Consider the following 26866-nt stretch of genomic DNA (forward strand, 5'->3'; position numbering starts at 1 on the left):
TTAATGCATTTACATATTTATAAGGTATAGAATCATACAGAATTAAGGAGGCAGTTCCAAAATGATCAACAAGAACCCATCTATCATATTCCCATTTTTTACCTCTTGCATCCCCATCAGTTGCCCCCTTCCCTCCCTAACTTTCTGCCAGCTACCAACTCTATGGGTAATTTATGGCCATAAATTAACTACCAAACAGAAAATCTTTGGATGTGGGAGAAAACAAAGCTCATGGTGGTCAAAAAGAGAAGGAGCATAGGCCATAAAGGTATCTCCAGGAATCAGGATCAAACCCAGGTTTCTGGAACACTGAGGTAGTTGTGCTCATTTCTGCACCTCTTCCAAGTGTTCTGTCCATGGCCTCATCCTCCCATGCTCACTTGTCTGTCCATGTCCTCATGTACTATCTGTATCAGTGACAGGAATCTCCCAGTGACCAACCAAATCAATTATGCACACCACTCCCATGCTGACATATCTGACCATGGCCTCATGTTCTACCCCATCAAGACCACTCACAACACTTGATTTTCTGTCTGGGCACTCTCCATTCTCCCTCCCTTCCTTTCCCTTAGTTTTCATTCCAACACTCTCCACCCCCTTCCCTCTCCATTTACAGAGCCATTTTGCCTTCCCTTGCTTGCTGGTGTCTCCTACCTCCCTATTACCCCCTGTCTTTGGGACTGTCCTCCTCCCCCTGCCCATCCCCCCCACCATTTTGTTTGGACACTTGCTGACATTTTTTCATACCTTGATGAAGGGCCCAAGTCCAAAATGTTGGTTATGAATCTATCTTTGCTCTACCTGTATATAGTATTCTGTTGACCAGCTGAGTTTCTCCAGGATTGTGTTTTTACTTCCAGTGTTCTATTTACTGTATGTTCATTTTGTTTATTATCTAATTTCAATGTTTAAAATCTATTTGCCAAAATAAACGAACAATAAAATCCCAAAGAAATAGGGTTACATAACAAGTCCAGTTGAGGACAGGCACAAACTACCATCAATGGAAGAATGATGACCACACAACAGAGTTTCCCCACTCACTTTGAGGATGCTCCAGCAAACAAATTCATTGGTGACCCAATGGTTGCACAATATCTTAATGATTAGACTTCTACACGTTGCTCATATGTAGTTCAATGAAGCTGACAACTAAATAAATAATTTACCCAATAACTTCCACTGTAACATGAAAAACAAAGTAGAGAGAAATCATATGCAAAATTGAACAGGTTTTGGAAAGTTAATTTATTGGTTGAGGCTTTACCAAAATTAATATTAATTTTCTTATTACTGAACATAAAGGTCCAGGACTTGTGGATGGTGAAACTATTGGTGCTCAGCCATGAACCAGGTTAGACCTTGAAACCAACAACTGTAGGGATCCATTCCAGAAATTCCAAGGCTGCTGTCAGTGGTCATGTTCTTCTTCATAGAATTGTATTGTCTGGAATATTTGCCTCCAGAGACATGAGAAATTAGTTGATTTACAGAGATATTAAAGTTTTTTTTGCAGGTTGGTTTTGCTGAGAATGTTACATCGAGTTACCCCAATAAAATAAAATGGATTTTAAATAAATGATTTTAAAAAATTTTTATAAACTGGTAATTTTTACATTTCAGCTTCTGCTTAAATCTTTTATGCATTTTCAATCTTTAAGAAAATGTCAATTGTTTAACAAGTAAATTCAAATGTAGATTTTTTTCCTTCCTCACTAGTTCTGTGTAAATAGTAAGCTATGAAAAAAACTTGTTTTATATGCGATGCAACTGAAATTCTTGAAGGGAAATGAATTTTGGATAACCTGATATTTGAGCTTGAGTGCAAATTGGAAATACTACAGTGCACCTGTAAGGCTGTAAGTTACATGGTTAGCACATGGTTAGCACATTAAGTCACTACACACTTAAGGAAAGGCAGTCAGAGATGGAATGGGTGACCACTGGGCAGAGGAAGCAAGGCAGGCAGGTAGGAAACCCAAGAGTGCAAATCATTGCAAAAACATTTTACCATGTTGGAAAATATCAGGGCTCAATATATCTCAGAGGAAACCCACTAGAGACAAGATAGCAGCACCAAGGGGAGGAACAAAAAGTCCAAGGGAAATCATGGTAGGAGACTCATTAGTAAGGTGAATAAATAAGTATTTTTACCAGCTGCAGATGTAAATCCAGGATGATGTGTCCCTCCCCACAGTCAGACTGCAGGGCATTTGAAAGGGGAAGGTTAAACAGGTAGACGTCTGATTCTAATTACAGAGATAAAAGTAGGTGCAAAGTCCTGCCACATAAATGTATGGAGTTGGGTTACAGATTAAACAACAGGAATTCTAAAAGTTTTATCTGCGTTTCATTCTGCTGCCACATGCAAAAGGTTTTTGGAAGAACTCAGAGGTTGGAACATCCACTTTTTCGTGTTTCCATTTTACTGCTTTCCATCTTGTGGTGCTATCTTCCTGCTCCACCTCTTGTATCTCAACATGCTTATTTGCATGGAAGAAAATGATAGGTCAGATGAATGGTGAGGTAGCTGGGAGGGCTTTGGATTTCTCATTCCTGGGGACCATTTCTGGGGAGGTTAGGACCAGTAATGGATGGGTTGTATTGGAACTGGAACAAGTCCAATATCCTTGCAGAGATGTTTAGCTAATTTGACATGGAGTTCATGTGCAGTTCGTGAAAAGTGCAGTAACATACTGAAGGAAGACAAAATCAGTCCAGAGGTCAGGGCAGGCATGGTCATGACAAGGCATATGGGGAGAATAGAAGGCTAGATTGCATCTATTTTAAGAAAAGGAGTTGACCAGTCACAGAGATTAACTATTAATCAGTAAATAGAAATATCATATCTTTATGATCACAGAGACAAGGTTGAAAGAAGGGAAAGGTTGGTACCGTAAAATTCCACTGTATGGAATCTTCAGGAGAGATGGGACATGGTGAGAGGAAATGCAAAAGAGGACGTGACATTGCAGTTTTGATTGTAGCAATGAGGAAGACACTGGATGAAGCTTGGGGAAAAAAAGGGGAAAGGAATGCTGCAGGCCTCCTAATAGTCAGCAGGTGAAAAAGGGGGAGGAGCATAGGCCCATAGGCAATAGGTGGATCAGTGAGGGAAGGCACCTCAGAAAATAGAGTCTAGAGGACAGTAAATAGAGGGAAAGAGCTGGAGAGCAGGATGAAAAGAGATATGGAAAAAAGGGTGTTTCTCGCAGAAACTTGAGAAGTTGATGTTGGTGCCATCCCATTGAAGAAAATCGCCAGACAGAATATTAAGAGTTGCTCCTCCTTATAACCAACATTCTCATTTTGCTACATAAATATGCTATTTGACCTGTTGCGTTTCTCCAGCATTGTGTTTTTACTTCAATCACTGCATCTGTAGATTTTTTGTGTTTTACCCCCTCATCTCTTCACAGCCACTAGGGATCTAGATCTAGAGGGGATAGGTTTAGGCTAAGAGGTAAAATGTTCAGATGAGATCTGAGGAAGAAAGTTTTTAATCAAGAGAGTGGGTGGAACCTGGAGTGCACTGCCCCTGTTGGTGGTGGAAGCAAGGTGCATTCTCTTGAATTACCAAGGTTTAAAAAGCTACCTGCTGGTAAAGGAGATTAAGATAGAGAGATACTTGAAGGTCATTAAGGGATTGTGGATCAAAGGGGCTGTTTTTGTGGTTGTGTGTGACTCTATTACAGCAACTAAGATTTCAAAATAGAGAATTCAGAAGAATTCAGAGAATGCAAAGAATCCAGAACATGCTGTGCTTGGGGGAAAATGCATGAAAAAAAAATGAAGGAAGATAACCATGTAATGAGGAAAGCAACACTCATGTATAAGGAAATACAAAAGAAGAATAAGGAGACTCCAGCGCTTGATCCAATTGACATTCCTTTTGTAAATCACAAACGTCTGCAGACACCATGGGTTGAAGTAAAAACATAATGTGAGAGAAACTCAACTGGTCAAACAGTGCACTTTATGTAGCAGAAATAAAGGTACATAACAAACGTTTCATCAAGGTTTTACTTATTTCTATGTTTTATAACATTTGTTAGAATTTTCAACCTCAGCATTCAAGTAAAAAGTTGAAAAATTATATTTTTTCTCTTGATTACTTCCAAACTGCAAAGAACAATGTATTCATATTCAGAACCATCAATGAAAAATGATTACCAGATAGTGGTAAGAATGATGAAGTAATGAGATTTTCTGGAATGCCTTGCTAAATTACAGCTATGGATTTGACATAGGTCTTTACCTCTAAAGCATGCATTTTAAGTCTCTATGAGATGCAGTACTTATTCAAGGATGACAGATGTCCTTCTGCTCAAAATATTCTCAAAGAGCTATGTGTACAAGTCCATAACAGTTTGTGCCATAATTGCAGAGGGTATGCCAGTGGCTTTACAACACCTGGTTTTCCACTTTGGCATAAACATATCTTGTGTTCAGTATTCAACTGTTGCAGCAGCATCCAATTTGGCATCTACTGATACTGTCAACAAGCTGTGTCCTGGCTCATAATACATACACATAATTCTCCATTTACTTTCGCCAACTCCATCCTTGTACCTTTATTTAAATTTAGAACACTAGTTGCAGACCTAAGTTACTCACCTTCAAACTGAATTTGAATTTCTATCATATTTTGACCACCTTTTTTTTCTGGGCGATCACTTTCAGATTATTAATTTATCCCACCTCATTACATAATATTGAATCTAAATTAGCTGGCACCCTGGTGTATTGCCCTAAAAAAGTGACAGGTAGATGGCTAGATTGAGCTATAGTACATATCAAACATGATCAAAATGAATGCCAGAGCTGGTGTGGATCACTGAAAGTGAACTGTTTATTATATGTTGTCATAGTTTTCCTACTGATTTGAGAAGATATGCCCAGGTCATCTTGACCTATTTAATCAAGATAAATATTTCCTTTGAATTGCTGTCATGTACAAAAGCAGCCTCTTGGCAACAGAATAATTCAGAACTTTCAGACGAAAGTATTAAAGTGGAACTCAGACATCAAAACAAAGGGGAGTGAAGTTCCAGAATTGCCCCAGAAAACTGTTGAGGCAGGCTCAGGTTGTCTGCAAAATTAGACTATCAGACAGAAATTAGAAATTCGACAGTCAATTTCTTACTCAAAGTGCAATCGGTATACCCATTTGTTTTCCAATTTATGGTCTTTATGGTCTTTAGGTGGATTTTTTTTCAGAATGTTTTGTTTTATGAATGTTTCAAGAAACCATATTGTAAGACTGCAAATATTCATCTTGGGATCTAATTTCGTTGAAAGCAAACTGGTTAGCCAGAATCATTCCCCTCTGCATTCACATTGTGGATGTTCACCCATGAAAATAGTTTTAAGTAAGTTTACGCAGAACCAAAATTTCTCATGGGAGAAACATTGTTTCAATAATGTAAAACAAAATTGACCTTGAATGGTTTAAAAGTGATTAACTAATATAAAATAAATTATTGAATGAGGGGGAGAGAAAAAGACAGGTATGTTACAATTGCAAATGTTGATATTCTTTGTGCCTTTTGAATGTCCTTGAGCAAGATTGTGTTGCAAACACACTATCTAATTGGGATGCCCCATAAATAACAGCATTCTATACAGGTTTTAATAGTGACTAATGAGGCTATAAACTGATCTATTTTGCTGAACCACGTACATCTTAACCTTTGGAAAGGTGAATGTGGGATAATTAATCTATTGTTAAAGAATTCACTGTCCTTGACTGCAAATCTATCAATTCAAACACAAATGATATGCTGTAGTCGCGCGCTACTCAAAAGAAGACAAACACACATAGTGGAGCCAGGTTAAACTCTGAGTTTTAATAGGGCTCAGGCCCGAATTTTATACTTGCACTGTTCCCGCCGTGTCCCCCATTTGCTGACGTCATAACATGCATAACAAAAGCAGGTTTCCCACACACGGGTATTTTCCTGCATAACAATGCCCTTCTTCCCAGTGCACTGTCCCGGTCTGTTGGCTGCGCAGCAAGACTAGCACCTTTTTGGGATTGCTGGCCTTTAAGCTGTCCTTGCTGTTGACCCATCAGTTTGCTTGTTGGGGCCAGTGCCACTGCATGGGCTGCTGGCCTTTGGTTGCGCTCGCTGCCTGGAGCACAGGCTCTATGGCCATCGTGGCGGGCTGCCACAATTCCTCCCTCTCCCGAACCAGCAGTATTGTCCACGTTATTGTCTTTGGTGCCTGGAGGCAAAAATCTCTGCAGCCTTCAGTGGCCTGCCTCTTCGGTGTGGTGCTGGTGTCTCAACTGGTCACGTTGGGTCCAGGTGTGCTGGGTTCAGCCTGTATGTAGTGAAGACCTCCACCTTGCCTCTGACCTCCAGCTCGAATGTGGCCCAATTGTTGCGGATGACCTGGTGTGACCTTGTATGGCCTCTGAAGTGGTGGACAATGTGGACCACTGTAAATGAAAACATACTCACATTCCTGCAGTCTTTATTATATTGATCCTCATGTGTCCGTGTCTGGAAAGTGGTATTGAGGGAAGATTGCTGACTTTTTCCCTCATCCTGCTGAGGAATGGTGCAAACCTGTCCTGCTGTCCACCTGGGGATGGTTCAAATTCTCCTGGGTCCACTAGTGTAGGTCCATAGACAAATTTGGAAGAAGAGGTGTTGAGGTCCTCCTTGGGTATCGTACAGATGCCCAACAGCTCTCATGGTAGCTCGTCTACCCAGTTGGGTCCTTGGTCTCTGGTCAAGAGTGTGGTTTTGAGGTGCCTGTGGAAGAACTCCACCAACTCATTGTGGGTGGTAAGCTGTTGTGTGATGCAGCTGGGCACTCCAAAGGCTGGCAAGGTCAGACCCTGCAAGGGTCCTACTGTGCCCACGTGGATATGGTCAAACCATTGTTCTGCAGGCTTGAAGTGTTGAGGTGGGGTCTTGGTGTGCTGCTCTACCTTGGTTGTTTGGCACTGCGTGCACACCTTTGCCCACTCGCTGACCTGTTTCTGCAAACCTTGCCACATGTATTTGCTGGCCACCAACTGGACTGTGGTCCTGATAGATGGGTGAGCCAGTCTATGGTTGAGTCAAAAACCAGTCATCTCCGAGCCTCCAGGGCAATGGGTCTGACCTGACTGGTGGCCACGTTGCACAGGAGGGTGGTGTTACCTGTGCCGACTGGGATGTCCTGGAGTTGCATTCCTAAAATGGCAGTTCTGTATTGGGGCATCTCCTCATCTTTCTGCTGAACCTCCATCAGTGCCTTGAAGTCCACTCCCCTTGATAGCGCATGGATACTTGGCCTGGTCAGTGTGTTGGTCACCATGTTGTCCTTTCCAGAGATGTGCCTTACATGTGCCTAAAGTGGTGCATGGCTAAGTACAGCACCAGTAGCTCTCTGTCAAAAGTACTGTACTTCAGTTCTGGAGGCTGTAGATATTTGTTGAAGAAAGCCAGTGGCTGCCAGCTTCCTTCAATCTGCTGCTCCAGAACTGCGCCGATCACCGTTCCTGAGGCAACCATCATCAGGGCTGTTGGAGTGTCTGACCTGGGATGTGCCAGAAGAGTGGCATCTGCTAGGGTTTCCTTGGCCCTCATGAAGGCTTCTGCTGACTTCTTGTCCCAGGTGATATCCTTCACTTTGTCTGCCATCCAGGCAAACAAGAGCCACATGATCCAGGCAGCTGAGGGGATGAACCTGTGATAGAAATTGATAATCTCCACAAACTCCCGTAGTTGCTTGGTCGTGCTGGGTCTGGGGAACTTCCAGTTGGCCTCCATGTTACTGAATAGCGGTGTGGTCCCTTCCCTGGTTATCCTGTGGCCCAGGAAGTTGATGGCCTCCAATCCAAACTGGCATTTGGCTGGGTTGACCATCAGGCTGAATGTGCTCAGTTAGGTGTATTGGTTGCAGAGATGCGCCATATGCTCACCAGCAGGATGCTGTCCAGGTACACGAAGGTGCCATGCAGGTCTCGGCCCACTGTGCCCATGGAAGGTCTTTGCAGCATTCTTTAGCCTGAACGGCATTCAGAGGAATTCGAAAAGGCTGAATGAGGCGAGGTGATAATGGCAGTCTTGGGGATATCATCAGATCCCGATACACCCTGATGATATCCCCACACAAGGTCCACATTGGAGAAGATCCTTGTTAGCTGCAAAGTCCTGGATGTGTGGCACGGGATACCGATCTGGTGTTGTGGCCTTGTTGAGTTGGCGATAGATGCTGCATGGTCTCCAGCTCCCAGTTGCTTTGGGTACCATGTGCAGGGGAGAAGTCCATGGGCTGTCTGACTGCCATACGATGCCGAGCACCTCCAGCTTACTGAGTTCCTCCTTTGCCAGTTGGAGCTTCTCCGGAGGAAGGTATCTTACCCTTATGTGGAATGGCGGACCATGGGTCAGGATGTGGTGCTGTACTGTATTCACCGTGGTGAATTTGGGGCTGAGAACTGCAGGGAACTTGGCCAAGACCCTGGCATACTCGTTGTCCAATCTCTGCATGGAGTCCTGGTGGAGTGCTGGGAGCCTGGCATCTTTGAGAGGAAAGGTTTGAAAAGTCTTGGCATGGACAAATTTCCTTCCCTTGAGGTCCACTAGCAGGCTGTGGGTGTGCAAGAAGTCTGCCCCAAGGCATAGCCGTTCCACTACGGCCACACGAACACTCACCAGAAGAGGCTGCCTCCCGACTGGACCTTGCGGGTTCCATAGGTCTGAATCATGCTGTTGTTGGCAGCCCTCAGCATGGGACCTGACTGCCTGTTCCTGGTATCCTGTACCAACGGACCTCTGCTCCTGTGTCTGCGAGGAAGCATCGTTTGGACTTGCGGTCCCAAATATACAGGAGGTTATCTTGGTGGCCGGCCGTCATGACCATTAGCGATGGCAGGCCCTAATGTTTCCCTGAAATGTGCATGGTGACCTGCACTGGTGGGCTTTGGTGCCCCATCTCTGGTGGTAGAAACACCACTGGCCATCTGGATCACCTCTTCTAGGGCACTGTTGTTCTCTCGGCAGCTCTGCATGGGTCTGGCTGCAGGGTTTAGTGATGAGCCCCATGGATGCTGAACATTCTCTCTTTTGTTTCCACAGAATATCTGCTCATGCTGTGACTTTCCTGGGGTCCCTGAAATCTGTGTCAGCCATGAGCAGTTAGATGTCCTCAGGCAGTGGCTCCAGGAATGCCTGCTCAAACATGATGCAGGGCTCGTGTTTGCCCAGGAGGCCCAGCATCTCATTCAAGAGGGCAACAGGGGCCTGTCCCCTAACCCATCCAGGTAGAGCCCAAAGGTCTTGATCAGCAAGTCTTTGAAGGCAGTGCATGCACCTTCTGATGGGGGGTCCTGGTTAAAGTTGGCCACCCAGCTTGCTGTGTCCTGGTCCAGGGCACTGACCATGTGGTAGTACCAGATGGATTCTGCTGTGATCTGCCAGATCTGGAACTGTGCCTCAGCCTGCTCAAACCACATGCATGGTTGATTCATCCAGAAGGTCGACTGCTTGAGAGCAACCACATTGACTGCTGTCTGTTCGCTCATTGCTGGGTTTAGATATCGTCTCAATTGTCGGGGTTACCAATTGTAGCTACTTGAAAGAAGACACACACACAAGTAGTGTAGTCAGGTTAAGCTCTGAGTTTTATTAGGGTTCAGGCCCACCTTTTATACTTGCACTGTTCCCACTGTGGCCCCCCTTGACTGACATCACAACATGCATATCAAAAGCTGGTTTCCCATGCGTGGGTACTTTCCTGCATAACAATGCCCTTCTTCCCCATGCGCTGTCCCTGTCTATTGACTGTGCAGCAAGGCCAGCTCTATTTTGGGGTCACTGGCCTTTAAGGTGCCCTTGCTGATCACCTGCTGGTTCACATGTTGGGGCCACTGCAGCAGTGTGGGCTGCTGGCCTTTGGTTGTGCTTGCTGCCTTATTTCTGCTGCTGTCTTTAAGGAGTTTGCATTTTCCCCCTGTAACTTGTATGGGGTCTCCCTGGGTGCTCTGGTCTCTTCCCACCCTGCAAAACATATGAGGTTATAGGTTAATGGGATACATTTGGGCAGCACAGTTTTCAATGGCAAGAATCAGCCTCTATTATGCGTAAATATTTTTTAAAATTGAAGTTAGAAAATGGATATTGATTATAAAGAAAGATAAATTATAAAAAAATAACATTACTTCAATGTGGAAATGAAGTGGTGATGACTTAATTAAATAACCTCAGTCTTTCACTCTACCATGCCCTGGTATGAATTGGACAGAGACTTAATGAAGATGGATCACATTATGATCTTTGCTCTTTTCACAGGTGCAATTCATGTCGCCAGCTCACCAGCAAACAAGATACATGAGACCAATGTAAACAAATCTGCAGAGAACAAAAATCATGAAATTACCAGGTTGTAGACCAACAGGAATCACAACACAGCTGCTGTTTAAACACTCAAATATTTCATGTTTCTTCAATACAAATCTTGTCTTACATCTAAACTCAATGTTATGTTTGAAGCCCTTTCATCGATGCATTTAAGAGGCAGTTAGATTAGGTAAGTGAGAGAGGGCAATATAAAGTGGTGGATGCTGAAAATCAGAAATCTAAGCAGAAGGTGCCGGAAATATTAAACAGGTCCAATAATATCCGTGACGATATTCTTCTCCATTTCCACTAACTTCAGTGAAATTTCAGAGATAGAGTACGGGGACCAGTCACTGCAACAAAGTGTGTTTATGTTGAGTGTCATCAATCAACAATGAAATTCTATGTATAACTGTTTCTCTCTCTGACCATTGTTTTTAACATGCTGATAGGAATTCATATTGGAGGAAAGATACAGCACACAAGCCCTTTCATGTACCGAAGAGCTGTAAGTTCTATGTACATATTTCTCTCGGAGGTCATTGGTGCCCATCACGATGCAATGTAGGAGAAAAAGAAATGAAAGGACAAAATGAAAAAGCACACAAATCACTTGGAAAATTTTTTTTGTCAAATTTAATACTCTTGGTTGAGTTAATAGCACTTCCACTGTGTAAAGTTCCTGGAATGAGAATAGAAACATGGAAAATAGGGGAAAGAGTTGAGCATTTAGTTCTGTAAGTCTGCTTATAAGCCAATACTATTATGGTTGATTCTCCATTTCGATACCATTGTCCTGCTCTCTCCTTATAATCCCTTGATGCCCATTGTGTGTAGAAATCTAGCCATATTATCAGTGAACCACTTTCCACATTCACAGTTTACCAGCCTCTGAGTGAAAAATTGTCTCCTTATCTCAGTTCTGATTAGTAAATAACCATGACTAAATGTTGTACATGGAAATTAAATGGATCTCATTCTTCTGTCCTCTTGTGAGTACAGATCTAGTTGAGTTAATATTTTAATTTCATACATTTCCTCACAAAAAAAGGAGGCCATTCAGTCAATTTCCAAGGCAATCCTACAATTTACCTCTTATTTTCCTTGAAACCAATTCTCTCACACTGGTCAATAGCAGAGTGCTCATTTTCATATCACTGTTCTACACTCGTGTCAAGTTGGAGAAAGTAATTAACCTAACAACTAGAGTTTCTTTGGTTGTGGGAGGAAATTGTGGTACCCTGAAGAAACACCCCTCACTGTAACTGGAGAGTGGACTTTGAAACAGAAAGAACACAGTCTGTCTAGTTCAGTAGCAGAATATTAAGTGTAGTCATTCTGAGCACTGGGCCCCGAAGGGCTGTGAACTCAGCACGCTCCTGTTCACACTACTGGCTCATGACGGCATCACTACAATCAGCCAACAGAGTCACAAAGAAGAGGTGGAACATGTGAAATGGTCCGAGAGTAACAACCTAAGTCTCAATGTGGACAAGTAGATGATCATGCGCTTCAGGTGGACCAGGAACGACCACCTTCCTTCATCACGGTGAAAGCATTCTCGGACTCTTCTATCCATTCCAGGGTCTTGTTCTTGGCGGTGATCAGAGCAAAGAATGGCTGCATGATGCGAGCCACCCCTGGGATGAAGCGGTGGTAAAAGTTTACCATCCCGGTGAATTCCTGTAGACCTTTGAGGGTGTCGGGCTTTGGGAATTGGCGAACGGCTGCGATCTTCTCAGGTGCTGGACGGCCCCATCTGCGGAGATGGTATGGCCCAGGAACTCCTTGCAAAACCGGCACTTGGCCATGTTGATGGTGAGACCGAACTCTGCCAGATGGGCAAATAGTGCACGGATGGACCTTGTGTTCATTGTGGTCCCAACTGGTGATGAGGATGTCGTCAAGATAGATAAACACGAAATCCGGGTCTCTGACAATTGCGTCCATCAGCTGTTGAAATGTCTGGGCCACATTTTTAAGGCCAAAAGGCATCCACATGAACTTGAATAGGCCGAACAGGGTGACGATGGCGGTCTTGCTGATGTCGTTGGGGTGGACCGGGATCTGGTGGTAACTTCGTACCAGGTTGACCTTAGAGAAAACTCTAGTGCCATGCAACTAGGCCATAAAGTCCTGTATATGTGGGATGGGGTATCGGTCCGGCTTGGTTGCATCATTGAGGCGATGGTAGGTCCCGCATGGTCACCAATCCTCAGAAGCCTTTGGGACCAGGTGGAGTGGGGAGGACCAAGGGCTATCTGACCTGCGGACAATCCCCAGCTCCTACAAGTCGGGAGATTCCTCCTTTGCCAGTTGTATTTTCTCGGGGGTAACCACCTGGCTTTGGCATGGAGGGGGCCCTGGGTCGAAATGTGGTGGTGGACTCCATGTTGGGGCATGGCGGAAGTGAACTGTGGCTACAGGATGGCAAGGAATTCATCGAGCATGCAAGAATACTTGTCTGTGGGGGCACTGATGGAAACTATTCCCGGGTCGCATGTGCTTGTGGAATCAAGGCGGATGGATTGGAAGGTGTGGGCATGTACCATCCATTTACCTTTGATGTCCACTAACAGGCTGTGTGCCCAGAGGAAATCTGCTCCCTGCTGCGCTATGTCCACTGAGGCCAGTACGAACTTCCAGCAAAATCTGTCCTTGCCAATCTGAATCTGTGCGCTGCATATGCCGAAAGTCTTGATGAAGGATACATTGGCTGCCCGTAGGGTTGGACCTCGTGCGTGGGTGCGGGTCTCGAGGGTCGGAGGAAGCACATTCAGTTCTGCTCCGATGTCTACCAGGGAATGCTGGCCACTGGATTTATCGATCACATGCAGGAGGCTGTTAGTGCGGCCAGCCTTCGCAGCCATTAACAGCGGCTGGCCGGGTCATTTCACTGAAGCGAACAGGGCTGCCTGCACTTGCAGGCTTGGGCCCCCCAGCGCTGATGGTAGAAACACCAGGTGGGATGGTGTTCTTCCGGTTTGCGCTTGGGGGGCACCTGCAGCCAATTGGGTCCTGGGTGGGTGACCTGGCTGAGGGCAGCCTTGTTTTCTCACTTGGTCTGCCAGAGCATGTCTGCGTGGGCTGCAACTCTGCATGGGTCTGAGAATTCTTCATCTGCCAGCAGGAATTGGATATCCTCTGGCATCTGCTCAAGGAAAGCCTGTTCGAACATCAAGCAGTGTCAGTGACCCTCTGCCAGGGCCAGCATCTTCTCCATAAGGGCAGATTGGGTTCTGTCGCCAAGACCATCCAGGTGCAGGAGCCTGGCACCACGCTGCTGATGGGAGAAGCTGAAGGACCCGAGAAGGCTTTTGAGAGCGAGGTATTTACCTTCCTCTGGTGGGTTGTGGATCAGGTCATCCACCCTGGCCATGGTTTCTTCATCGAGCGCACTCACAATGTGGTAGAACATCATGGTCCCTGAGGTGATGTGCCTGAGGTGAAATTGCATCTCCACTTGTACGAACCAAGTGTGTGGACAATGTGTCCAGAAGGGGGTGGGCAAGTATCAGCGCGACCATGTTGATTGCTGTTGGGTCCATATTAGGAGGCCAGAAAACCATTTAGGCTCACTGGGGTCACCAATGTAGCGCGTGCTACACAGAATGAAATACATCATTTACACGATGGGGGTTTCAAACGAACTGTTTATTCAAACTTCATTAGGAACTTCCATGGCTCCGCCGTCGCATCAGCGGAGGTGCACGCTTTGGCCTACACCACGAGGTACGTAGGTCCCCCGTCAGCGCCATCTTCTTGCGGCTGCCCCATCGGTGCAGCGATACAAGCGGGGCCAGTTCACCACGAGCGATGTGAGCTGCCACACTATCCCCTTTTTTTAAAATGTTCGCACATTGCTATCATTTCCCCCCCCCCCCCCCCCAGATTTTACAACTCATTTACACACAACTTTGAGATTCGAGAGGAAATTAAAGCATCCAGAGGAAGGAAGCTCACATGGTCACAGGGAGAATGTGCAAACTGCACACAGACAGGGCCAGAGTTCAGGGCAGAAGCCAGATCACTGGAGTTGTGAGGTAGGAGCTCTATTCAATGCACCACAGTGAGACAGCAGCAACTATAGCAATTAGAAAGGTGATTACATGTCTCTCTAAGAAATGCCTGGAAGGAGAGTTTCTCCATATTACAGAGAACATGCAATACGTTGATAGAGAACCCTGAGGAAAATGTAACTATATAAGTTCAGCATGGAAATTCAAGAATGCTTTTCTGTTAGTCTGCCTTTTGAAATTCTCATGTTTTAAGAAACATTGACAACTAGGATAAACAAAATCATTAATATAACAACAACAAAAAAGCATGGAGTAATTGTTGAGTTGATATCTTTTCAGAATTTATGTATTTCTGTTTCTCATCTATGAATATTGGTTGCTATTCTGCTATTAGACACCAGCTAGTTCCTGTCCTGAGCTCCTGATGTCCGACTCCAAAAGCTTAACCCTTCCTTCAGCTTACAGGTGCACATTGGAGCTCCCAACATCAACTCGAAAGTTCCGAACCCTCCCCTCAGCCTACCACTACTGGAATCTGATGTGAGTGTGTGGTATTCTAAGGGGAAAGGGGAGGGTTTGGAGTCAGGACTCCGGCAACAGGAGCTGCGGTGTAGGCTGATGAGAGGTTTCAGAGTCAGGCATCAGGAACTCCTGACTCTGGTGACCAGAGCCTCTGATGCCGACTTCAAATCCTCCCTCTGGCATTTGGCCTACATGGAACTCCCAACACCCGACTCCCAACCCTCCTCTCGCTAGTCAAAGTACAGACCCCCACCGGAGCTCTCGATGCCTGACTTTGAACCTTTCCCTTGCTTGTCAGCCTACAGGTGCACACTGGAGCTCCTGATTCTGACATCGAACCCCCCCTTCCCTTGGCAGTCGGCCTACAGGTGCATACTCAAGCTCCTGACATCGACTCCAAACTCTCCCCCTGGCCTACCTGAACTGTGGGGTACAATTTGCTCTCTTCACCAGTGCCCCTCTGAGGTCTGCGCCCGAGGCAGTTGCCTGGTTGGCTTAATGGTCAGGCTGGCCTTACCAGCACACAGCATCTTTCAGCTGCTCCTGTTGGGAAAGAGATACAGGAGTATCACAGCCAGAACCAACAGGCTAAGAAACAGCTTTTTCCCATGGACAGTGATAATACTGAATAACTAAAGGAACTACTCATGCTAACCATCCTAGAACCTCATATTGCAAAGAACCACAGAAAAATACAGCACAGAAACAGACCCTTTAGCCATTATAATCCCGTCAAACTCATATTAAACCAAATTCCACTGACCTGCACCCTAACCATAGCACTTCATATCCCTGGTATCCATGAACCTGTCCAAATTTTCTTGAGAATTAAAATTGAGCCCACATTCAACATTTCAGATGGCAGCTCATTCCTCATAATTTTTGATACCTCTGTCAACCCCTCATAATTTTAAATACCGCTATCAAATCTCCCCTCATTCATTTACACTCAGGGAATAAAGTCCTAACCTGAATGACTCAGTAACTCAGTTCCTGAAACCCAGGCAACATTCTAGTATATCTTCTCTGCACTCTTTCTATCTTATTGATAGCTATCCTGTAGTTAGATGATGAAAACTGCTCACAATACTCCAAATTTGGCCTCATCAAAGTCTTGTACAATTTCATCACAACTCCCATACTCAATACTTTGATTTATACCAAATGTTCTCTTTACAACCCCAGATGTCCAGGATCTTATTGTCCAGAGTCATGGGTATTAAGTTGTTCTGGGTCAAGGGTGGTTTGGGAGATATCCCCACCTTCAATCCAATACATGATTTATTTTTTGCCATGTCTGAAGTATATGCTTTTGTAGTGCCAGTTGATGAAGTAGACAAAGACGATGTGGTCAAACAATATTCATGGATTTTATTAGCAGAAACTTATGGTACAATAATGAAAAACAATGGGTGCATACACAGTTATACCCAAGGGGAGTGTCCTTAATGGTAGAGATAATGCATAGGCAATGTTAGCACAGCAAGGCTAGCCAGAGGGGAGACAGGCAGCTTAGCAGAGATTCACCACAGTCTCCCCCTGGCAGAAGAAGGGTTAAAATTAAAAGGACAGCTGCTAAGTAAAACTTAAGCAAGAAATACATGGATACCATATTTGGCATTGAGAATTCTCTGACAGCCAAATTACGCCAGTAACTAGCAAAGCAATTGAAATATAATGAGATGTTTTATAAATCCCTGCAGCCTCTCAGGTTGTTTACGAATTCTAGTTGATTTTCGCAGAGGAACAAGTGCAGGCCTTGTATGCTTTTTAACCTTCGGAACTGATACAGATCCTGGGTCTGTAGTGTGGGAAGGTTGGACTTCTGGACCCACTCCAGAATCGCCATCGTGAGGCAGTGAAGCCTCAGCACAGCCATCTGAATGCTTTATATGGGTCACAGGCTAGTGGGGGTGAGCCCAATCTCTCAGGCTCACTCTGAGTAGGGGGTGAGAGAAAGGGGCCAGGTCTCTTCAGGGTACAGTGTCAGTGCTCCCGTCTGGGAATTTAACATGAGCATAGTTGGGGTTAGTGTGCAGTAGCTGAACTGGTTGGACTAGAGGTCCGTTTTATGCGTCCGAGCGTGGGTCTTCAGCAGCACGGTCCAAGGCTCAGATAAACAGGCTGGCCAGTTCATCACAGTTCCTGATTCCCTAGGAAAAGCAAACATACATTCATGAGGTGTTTGATTTGTTGCAGTACACAATAAAGACCGAATAGAATGTAGTGCCTCAGGCAGCACCTCCTGCCACCAGGTAACAGGATAACCATGTGTCTTTAAAGCAAGGTTAACAGTCTTCCAGACTGTAGCGTTAGCCCTTTCGACCTGCCCATTGGCCCGTGGGTTGTAGCTCTTGGTACAGCTGGCGACAATCCACTTTTGTAGCATGGCTTGGCGCAACTCAGCACTCATGAATGCTGAGCCTCTATCTGTATGTATGTAATTGGAAAAACCAAAAATGCTGAAAATTCTGTCAAGTACTTTGATTACAGACACTGACGAGACGTCAGGGCAGGGTATCGCAAAGGGAAACCTTGAATATTCATCGATTGCTGTAAGGAAATATACATTTTTGTTGTTGGAAATTAACGGCCCTTTAAAACCTAAGTTAATTCTCTCAAAAGTTCGAGTTGCCTCGATGAGAGTGGCCTCCGGAGCTTTAAAGTACTGCGGTTTGCATTCTGCACAAACAGGACAGCTTTTAGTTAGTATTCTGACTTCTTCTAGGGAGTAAGGAAGGTTGTTAGCCCTTATGTAGTGGAAGAATCTCATGACCCCTGGGTGGCACAGTCTACTATGGATCTCTTTTAACCCCTCAAGCTGAGCACCGGCAGCAGCTCATGACAATGCGTCAGAGGGATCATTTAACTTGCGAGGTCTGTACTGGATCTCATAATCGTAAGTTGAGAGTTCTGTTCACCTGTGTGCCATCTTATCATTTTTGATTTTACTTTTGTTAGTACTGAACATGTAGGCAAGGTAAATTTTCTGCTGACTAGAAAGTGTCTCCAGTAGTGAACGGCTACAATAATAGCCTGGGCTTCTTTTTATATGGCAGGATGTTTTAGTTCAGGTCTGCTTAATGTGCAGGAGAAGAATGCCATCAGTCTACTCTTTTGATTAAGTGTTCCTGCCAAAGCACAATCTGAGGCATCAGTTTCCACTTGGAATGGAACATCCTCATCAATGGACGAGAGTGCAGCTTTGACAATATCAGCTTTAATTCTCTTGAAAGCCTTCAAGGCCAAAGCAGAGAGAGGAAAAGATTTAGTGTCAAACAGAGGGTGTCGATATCTTTTGGTTCGCTGGATATCTGCGCAAATTTAAGGCTTTGACATCTTTCTTGTGGATGTAGCTGTCAGTAATCTTCGAGTCTATTAGGCAATCGAGAGTCTCACCATTCACCTCCCCCTTCATAGTCGACCTTTCCAGTCCATAACATCCCCCAAGCTTTACAGTCAATTGAGCTATCACAGGGGAACTCTGTGTTGGTCTCACCTCACAGTCACTTGAAGCCGATCCAGTCGGCTCCTTTTCATAGTTGTCTTGCATTCCCGCAGCTCCAGGATGAATTTTCTTAGAGCTTCTCTTCTTCTTCCTCTTATCAGTGGGAGTACTTTTCACCTTACACGCTTTAGCGAAGTGGCCGAGTTTCCCACAATAGCTGCAGGTAGCAAATCAGGCCGGGCACTTCTGTCTGGGGTGCGAGCTCTTATTACAGAAGTAGCATTTGCCAGAGGTTTGCCCTTTTCTTTCCTTCAGGGTTCTAGCACTCCTGGATGTTTCCCCTTCGGTTTCTAGCATTTCACTGGACCGCATAGCATTTCTCAGTGTTTTGGCTAAAGTGACTGCCCGATTGTAGGTTAAGAGCTCCGTCTCCAGCAGCCTCTGATGGATGTAATTGGAGTCGATTCCATTGACAAAAGCATCCAGCTTCAAGGCATTGCGGTGTTGTTGCACATTGACTGCCCTGACATCACATTCGTTTGTCAGTGAGTCGAGGGCTAGTGCATAGACAGCATCACTTTCCCCGAGTTTCTGGCATCTAGTCTGCAACTGGTGTCGAGCAACCACCACATTCCGTAAGCAGTCAGAAGTTCCCGGGCTATAGCCAAAGTGGGAGCTCCTTGCATTAAGGCAAAAGGGACTTCACCCAGCAGGGAATTCAGGTGGCCCCACTGTACTGCCTCATCGACCACGTTGTTTAGAGCCATGTAGTAATCGAAACAAGAAATCCAGTGGTTGAAAATTTCTCTGGCCCTCGGGGCCAGATTATTAGCTGCTCTGGGTGGAGTGCTGCATCCATTTCTGCTAATAAAATTGAAGTGCCAGTTGAAGAAGTAGACAAAGGTGATGTGGTCAAACAATATTCTTGGCTTTTATTAGCAGAAACTTATGGTACAATAATGAAGGACAATGGGTGCATACATAGTTATAGCCAAGGGGAGTGTCTTTAATGGTAAGCTCAATGCACAGGCAATGTTAGCACAGCAAGGCTGGCCAGAGGGGAGACAGGCAGCTTAGCAGAGATTCACCACAGCTTTAATATGGGTTTATTCATTAAAAAATAGAATTTAGTGTCCAATTTATATATAAACTCTCCTGGTATCTTTGCACTTGCCGCATGTAATCCAATTTGTGCCCAGGAGTGGGGGAGGGGGGAGGGAAAGGGGTGCTCCCTCAAAGAGTGCAGTGATAAACCTCTCCTGGGATGTCCAATAATTTTTTTTTTAATCTGGCAATTTTAAACCCCCCAGTTTGTAATCCCAAGTCAACTTTTCCATGGAGATTCTAGCTACTTTAATGTTCCACAGGAACTTCCTGACACATCTGTTGAGCATTATAAAGAAGCCCTGGGGCGATGGAATGGGTATCCACTGAAATAGACACTGGAGCCTTGGCATCGCCTTCATCCCAACATAGTTAATTCTGCCCATCAAAGGTATGGGCAGAGTTCTCCATCTACTGAGGCCCTCCTCAATCTTCCGGAGCAAAGGCAGATAACTGAGTTTGTATAAGTTGTGTAAATCCTTGTTGACTTTAACCCTTCTTGGGGACATTTGAATTGACTTTACTGTTGGTATTGTCTATAATTCCCCTTCGTCAAAGGCATGATTTCACTCTTCTCTAGATTTATCTTATACCCAGAGATATTTCCATAATCTTCCAATGTGGTACTTAGTTTAGCTACCCAGAATCCATCAAATATACAAACACATCATCGGCAACTAGATTGATTTTGTGCTTCTCCTGGCCCACTTTGAATCCCATCGAATGGTTTCTTCCAGCAGTTCAAAGACCAGTATGAATAACGTTGGGGACAGTGGACAGCCCTGCCTACTGGACCTACTCAATGGAAACACTGAAGATATTTGCCAGTTTGTAATAATTTTAGCTTGGGATTTATAATAGAGTGTCTTAACCCAATTAATACACTTTGATGATAAACAATTTATACAAGGTATATTCTTGAAGGTAACAGAGGGGTGTTTTGATTGGAGGGGATTTCAATTTTTGTCTGGATCTGATCACTGACAAAAGCTTTTGATAGATTAGAGTGGGACTTTCTGTTCAAGGCCTTCTTGATTTATTTTTTGATTTTTCATTTTTTATACTTCTTGAGTATGCCTGCTAGACACCTCTCTTTTGTTCTGAACCAGATCCCCAAAAACTCTCAAAAACTAAGGCTCTCCATGCCTGTTTACTTTGCCTTTAATTGTAACTGGGCCATAGAAATTTTTCAAAATTTGACCTTGAAATTTTTCTACTTACCTTGTGTAACCTTTCTAGAAAACAACATATCCCAATCCATGCATTCTGTATCATTTCTCATTTCCTTATAATTGGTCTTTGTTCAATTTAGAATATCAATCTGAGGTCCAGACCTATCCTTCTCCATAATTAACCTTAAACTAATGGTATCATGATCATTGGACTCAAAATGTTTCCCTCCACCTACTTCTATCACTTGAACTGTCTTGTTCCATAATAGGCGATCTGGTATTACACTCTCTAGTTAGTTCCAATATATTGATTTCAAAACACTTTCCTGAACACATTTAACAAACTCCTAGCCATCCAGCTCTTTTATGTTATGGGAGTCCCAGTCAATATGTAGAATGTTAAAAATCTCCTATTATCACAAATTCTTGCTTCTGGCAGATGTCTGCCATCTCTCTACAGATTTGCTCCTCCAATTCTTGCAAACTAATGGGTGACTATAATATAGCCCTATGAGTGTCCCTCAGTTCCACCCATATAGCTTCAATCGACTAGCCCTCTGCTCCGTACTGCTAGAGCACAGCTGTGATGTTTTCCCTGATGAGCAATCCTACTGCTCTCCCTTTCATTCCCTTGTTCTATTGTGTATGAAACAATGGAAGCCTGGAACATTGAGCTGCTAATCCTGCTCCTTCTCCAACCAAGTTTCACTGATGGCCACAATATCATAATTACACACTCTAAGCTAGACTGCCTTTCATTGAAATAGACACATCTGAGAAAATTGATGCTATATGAAATCTTCTATTCATCTTTTCCCCCCTTCACTCCCCTATCTACTTCGACACAGTGGTTACCATCTCCCTGCAAATTTAGTTTAAACCACCCAGAGCAGCATCAGCAAACCTTTCCACAAGTATATTAGTGCCCCTCCTGTTCAGATGCAAACCATTTGGTTGGAAAAGGTCCCACCTTCCTTGGAAGAGAGCCTAGTGATCCAGAAATCTGAAGCCTTCCCTCCTGCAACATGTCCTTAGCCACGTGCTAAGCTGCATTATCCTCCTATTTCTAACCTCGGTAGGACATGCCATGGGTAGCAATCCTGAGATCACAACTCTGGAGCTCTTGGAGGTTTAACCTAATGCCTAACTCTCTGAGCTCTCCCTGCAGGACCTCGTCACCCTTCCTACTGTTACAAACCAAGAGGACACCAAAACACAGCAGCTATAGATAGTCACCAAGACAAATAGTTACTTAAACAAAAGTTGCTTTTCATTATTTTTAAATATGAAAATAGGATCAAACTTTAACTTATTACTGTTAACTAACCCAATTTAATCCCCTTCTAATTCTAAGCGTATAAGTATGTAATGTTTGTGTAAGTTTAGAAAAGTTCTCTGATTCACAGTCCAATCTCACTTCTCATTCCTCCAAGTTCATTGGTTACAGGCAATTATTATACTGTGCACAGAAATGAACATTTATGAAGTTCACCAGGCTTTGGTGGTTGAAAGGTAAATGGTTACCACTAAGTAAGGTTCTTGTAGGTTTTCAGAGAGATATTTGTTATTCCTGAACATAAACTAATACTTTTTAATCAGCCACGTCAGTGTCTTGCCAAAGAAACTTGCCCCATCAGGGTTTTCCAGATGATAACCTTATTCTTTTGTTTCTCTTATTGCAAGTGAAACATTAGGCAGCCAGTCCTCTCCTCTTGCATGGACTACAAGAGCTTTGACGAGGATGAACTAAGCACTCACAACCTGTCTTCAAAATGGGTTTTTCCACAAGCTTGCCAGCTTGTCCTGTTCCAGTCCCAGCTATTGCTGCTGACTGTGGAACTGCAAAATGGAATTTGTTCTCTCTCTTCTCGCTCACAGAGAAAAGCCTGTTTCTTTTCTCCCTCTACTTGCAAAACCACATGACCCTCCTAGAACAGCAACCTCCACTCAGACAGACTGCGGCTCCAAACCTAATCCTTCGAGTTCTTTCATCTGTTGCTTTTCCAAACAACAATCCATTAGTGAAGTCTCTATAGGCACCCAAAGCTTTTGCAAAGGCCTTCAGATCTGACCATGTGATAGTAAAGATTCTATCACCAATGTCTATATGTACAGATTGCAGTGTAGGATGACTGTGATTGGCTGAGAGTGTAGCCACACCTACTGGCAGGTCTTAAAGGATTGCTCCTAGCCAGACCAGGGCATTCTGGACTGGTCAACCTACTTGTGATATGCTCCAGTATTTTAGTTAATAAAAGCCTTGGTTTGGATCAACAAGTCTTTAGTTTTTTCGACGCACTTTACAGACCAGAGATCGAGTATTTTAAATGAGAACTGATTTGAAGTGTTTGTATGTGACCTATACTGTTACAAGCTCAAAGGACCCCAAAACCCAGCAGCAATAGACTTGCCACACTTTTTCTCTCAAATTCATACTATAAACAATATAAAACACAACATATTTTGTCACACTACCCAAATCACTGGTCCCTACATGGACCACATCACAGATCCCTACATGGACCACATAAATCCTTCCTGAGAATAGGGTGAACTCCATCTGAGATATCTTTGTCCCTGACATCAAGGATGCAACATTCCATCTGGGATATTTGATCTCTTCCATAGAACCTCTTATCTGTCCCCCAACTATGAAATTCTCTATCACTACAGCTCACCTCTTCTACTCCCTTTCCTTCTTAGCCACAAGACTAGACTTTGTACCAGAGACCTGACCACTGTGGCTTGTCCCTATTAGGTGGCCCACCACCAACATTATCCAATATGGTTTCCTTGTTATTGAGGAAAATGTCCATAGGGGTGTCCTGCACTGCCTGCCTATTTCCTTTCCTATCTTTACTGTCATCCAGCTATCTTCCTCCTGCCTCCTAGATGTGACAGTGTCCCTGTAACTCCTGTCTATCATCCCCATCAGCCTCCCAAATGATCCAGATTTCACCCAAATCCACCTGCAGTTTTCTAACTTGGTTTGAAAGGCACTGGAGTTGGATGCACTTCTCAGAGATTAAGTTATCAGGGAAAGCTGATGGCTTCCCTAATCAGACACACCTTGCAAGAGGAGCATGTTCCCATCCTGGCTTTCATTCCCACTATCTATGAAATAGGAGGAACAAAGTTAGAAAAACCTGTCCTTACCCTGCCTCAACTCTTACATCTTTTTTTTTTGAAATTTATTTATAGTATCTCCATACATTCATTTCAAATTGACTTAATATAATATTACATAATAGATACTAAATAATTTTCAAATTTTCACCCCCCCCCCCCCACCTCCCCTAACCCTTTAGGAAACCACCTTGTGGTGGTTAATTCCCAAAAACCCAAATGGGTGTGGTATAAACCACAAGTGGCATATGACTTTCGGGAGCAGAAGTACCACTCCCTCCCCCCCCCCCAGGCAGACAAAATACACGTATAAACTGAAAAATCATCATTTCTTATATCCATAAAACCCCGGTCCATCAATTTAACCAATCTTATTCATAAACTCTTTTTTTTGAAAATCCAAACTTGATATTAAATTTTGCACCCTTTCCACCCTCCCAACACTGAGTTAAACATTGTTTACAATCAATAAAAGTTTTTATTTTTTATTTTTTTTTCAAGTCTTCCTGAATTTCATCCACTGAATTAAAACACCTCTGAACATCCCAGTTCAACACCGAATCTTCCATTCTTCTCAGTGTCAAGTTGAATTTGTAGCTTACTTTCAAAAAAAGTTTTTTCAAATCTTTAAAAATTTTCTTGAACATAATTCCTTCGGTCTTGATCTTCTAAAGCATCAATGTTATTCATAAGTTCTTTCTTCTATGTTTCCCAATTTAATATCAAATTTTCCACTTTGTCAATCTTCTCAATGTTAAGTTGAAATTATTGCTTATTTTCAAGAAAAACTTACTCAAAATTTTTAACTCTTCTTGGACATTGCTCCTTCAACTTTAATTTTATAAATCATCAATCTTGTTCATAGTTTCTTTCTACTGAGTTTCCAAATTTAATAAAGTTTCCGTTTTCCAATTTTCTCAATATTAAACTGATCTTGTTGTTTAGTTTAAAAAAAAACCTTTTCAAAACTATTAAAATCTGTTTGCAATGTATGCATACTCACAGATAATAAATTCACTCTTCCAATATTCCATCCAAAAAAAAATCACTGATAAACCTTATTGCAGATCAAGGAGTTCCATATATATGTTTATCTTCAGAAAATATTTCAAATATTTCAAATCAACATTCGTCGCCATCTTTCAAAAAGGAGTCCTAAATCAACTTTAATAAGTTCTGTTCTTGAGAAAATTTCAGCACCAACTCCGGCTCTGTCTGGGCAAATAGGTCAAATTTCTTCCAAAGTCAAAGAATGTAATTTTGTTCTGTATTTATAGATAATAAGTTCATCCTTCCGATATTCCATCCAAAAAAAAATCACTAATAAACTTTAATGTTATCTGGATTTTTAAAACTCACGGGCAACCAATGCCAATTACTGCAATTTATCATCATAAAACATTTCTAATCAATATTCATCACCCTCTTTCAGAGGGGTGTCCAAGGCCAGCTTATCCGACAGTCCAATTAATGAGCTCCGTTCTTAAGAAGATTCCAGCCTTGACTCCGTGGTTCTGTCTGGGCAAGTAGGCCGAGTTTCTTCCAAAGTCGGAGAGTGTAGTTTTGTTCTGTATTTGAACTCTATTTTCCTTAATCTTTGTTGCCATTTTAAACTAAAAACAATTGATAAACAAAACAAAGACTTTTAACAGAAAAGAAATATTCTTAAAACGGGTATTTATATAACTGCCTGGGGGAGACCGAGAAGGCACGTCCGCTCCCTACGCCATCTTGCCACGCCCCCCAACTCTTACATCTTCATTTCAGTCCCTGCTCGCTGAATCCCCTTGAGCCAAAGTCTCAAAGTCCCACTCCTACTCTGAGCCTGTCACACAATGACTGCTTCACTTCAGCTTCCCCTCTTTTCTTTGGCTAGAACTAATTGGCCAATGGAGAAATTCAAAGAACACTTAACAATTCTGCTGCTTAATTATCTGCTTGGATCCTGCTTGCTCCACCCCTCGCTCACAGCTTGTTTCTAATAGTCCTTGGTCAGGATCCATTTGTATGTGAGTTGATATTTTCGAAGTATCCTTGTTTAATTTCATTCATAATGGATTCCAGCATTTGTTTCCTACAAGTGCTAAACAAACTAATCTGTTTTCATACTTCCTCTTCTAAATAGTAGGGCTAGATTTGTAATACTTTAATCTGCAGAAATTGTTCCAAAGGTCCAGAATTTGGAAGATGAAAGCCCATACGTATACTATTTAAATGGATTTATCATTAGTAGGTAAATACACAAACTATCAGGGCCTGGAGATTTATTGGCTTTCAGTACTGTTAATTTCTTCAGTATTTTTTTCTTACTGATAATAATTTAAGTAAAATTCCAATCTTATTTTGTTTACAAATTCATTAATCAACCACAAAGTCAAAGGAGAGCAGCATGTAATTGGTCACTTAACCAACCTTGGGATTACCTTAAGCTAGTGGTTCTCAACCTTTATCTTTCCACTCACATACCACTTTAAGAATTCCCTATGCCATAAGTTCTCTGTGATTAGTAAGGAATTGCTTAAGGTGGTATGTGAGAGGGAAGGGAAGGTTAAGAATCACTGCTCTAGACTCAGTTGTTTCTGAAATATTTTGCTTGAGAAAAATGATCATTGACTCATTTCCTTTGGAGTTATGAAACCATGCACATAACAAGCCAATTAGGTATGATTAAGACAGTAGTTTTCAAACTTTTTCTTTCTACCCACATGTCATGTTAAGCAATCCCTTACTAGTCACAGAGCACTTATGACATAGGGAATACTTAAAGTGGTATGTGAGTGGAAAGTAAAGGGTTGAGAACCACTGCCTTAGGCCATGATTCGTCATTCATGCCAGGTCTCCCATCGGTAGCTGTACCCTAACACTTCCCCATCAACTGAATATGTTCTCCAAACATGCTCTTGACAGTACAACTTTTGCATTGCTACCAATAGCACACAGGCCTGTTTACCTCTGCTTCCATTATGAAAGTGGCCATATTGAATTGTTTATTGAATTAAATTTTTTATCTTCAGGTGTTCCAAAATAGTAGGAAATACTTCGTTTTCTGTTCTATCCAGTTAGGTCAACCTCAATATGCAAGTAATGCAAGAATTAAAAAAAAAAGTTTCAATAAATCAAAAGTGCAGGGTA

General features: G+C 43.2%; 1 long non-coding RNA gene across 7 annotated transcripts in view; it reads right to left on the minus strand.

The window, feature by feature from the left end:
* The window catches only part of LOC138757683 (uncharacterized), a 70345-nt gene that overhangs the window by 21987 nt on the left and 21492 nt on the right, over positions 1 to 26866 (minus strand). For 5 of the 7 annotated variants that reach the window (XR_011353814.1, XR_011353816.1, XR_011353811.1 and 2 more), the window contains exons 3-5: positions 23678 to 23722; positions 15303 to 15427; positions 10166 to 10355 (exon numbers count right to left, since the gene is read on the minus strand). The exons of 1 other annotated variant lie outside the window; for it this stretch is intronic. This is a non-coding gene — a long non-coding RNA (uncharacterized lncRNA). The remainder of the gene's footprint in view (positions 1 to 10165; positions 10356 to 15302; positions 15428 to 23677; positions 23723 to 26866) is intronic. One more of the 7 variants, XR_011353812.1, reaches the window with a different exon arrangement.

This window comes from Narcine bancroftii, chromosome 3 (assembly GCF_036971445.1).
Source record: "Narcine bancroftii isolate sNarBan1 chromosome 3, sNarBan1.hap1, whole genome shotgun sequence".
NCBI classification, from domain to species: domain Eukaryota; kingdom Metazoa; phylum Chordata; class Chondrichthyes; order Torpediniformes; family Narcinidae; genus Narcine; species Narcine bancroftii.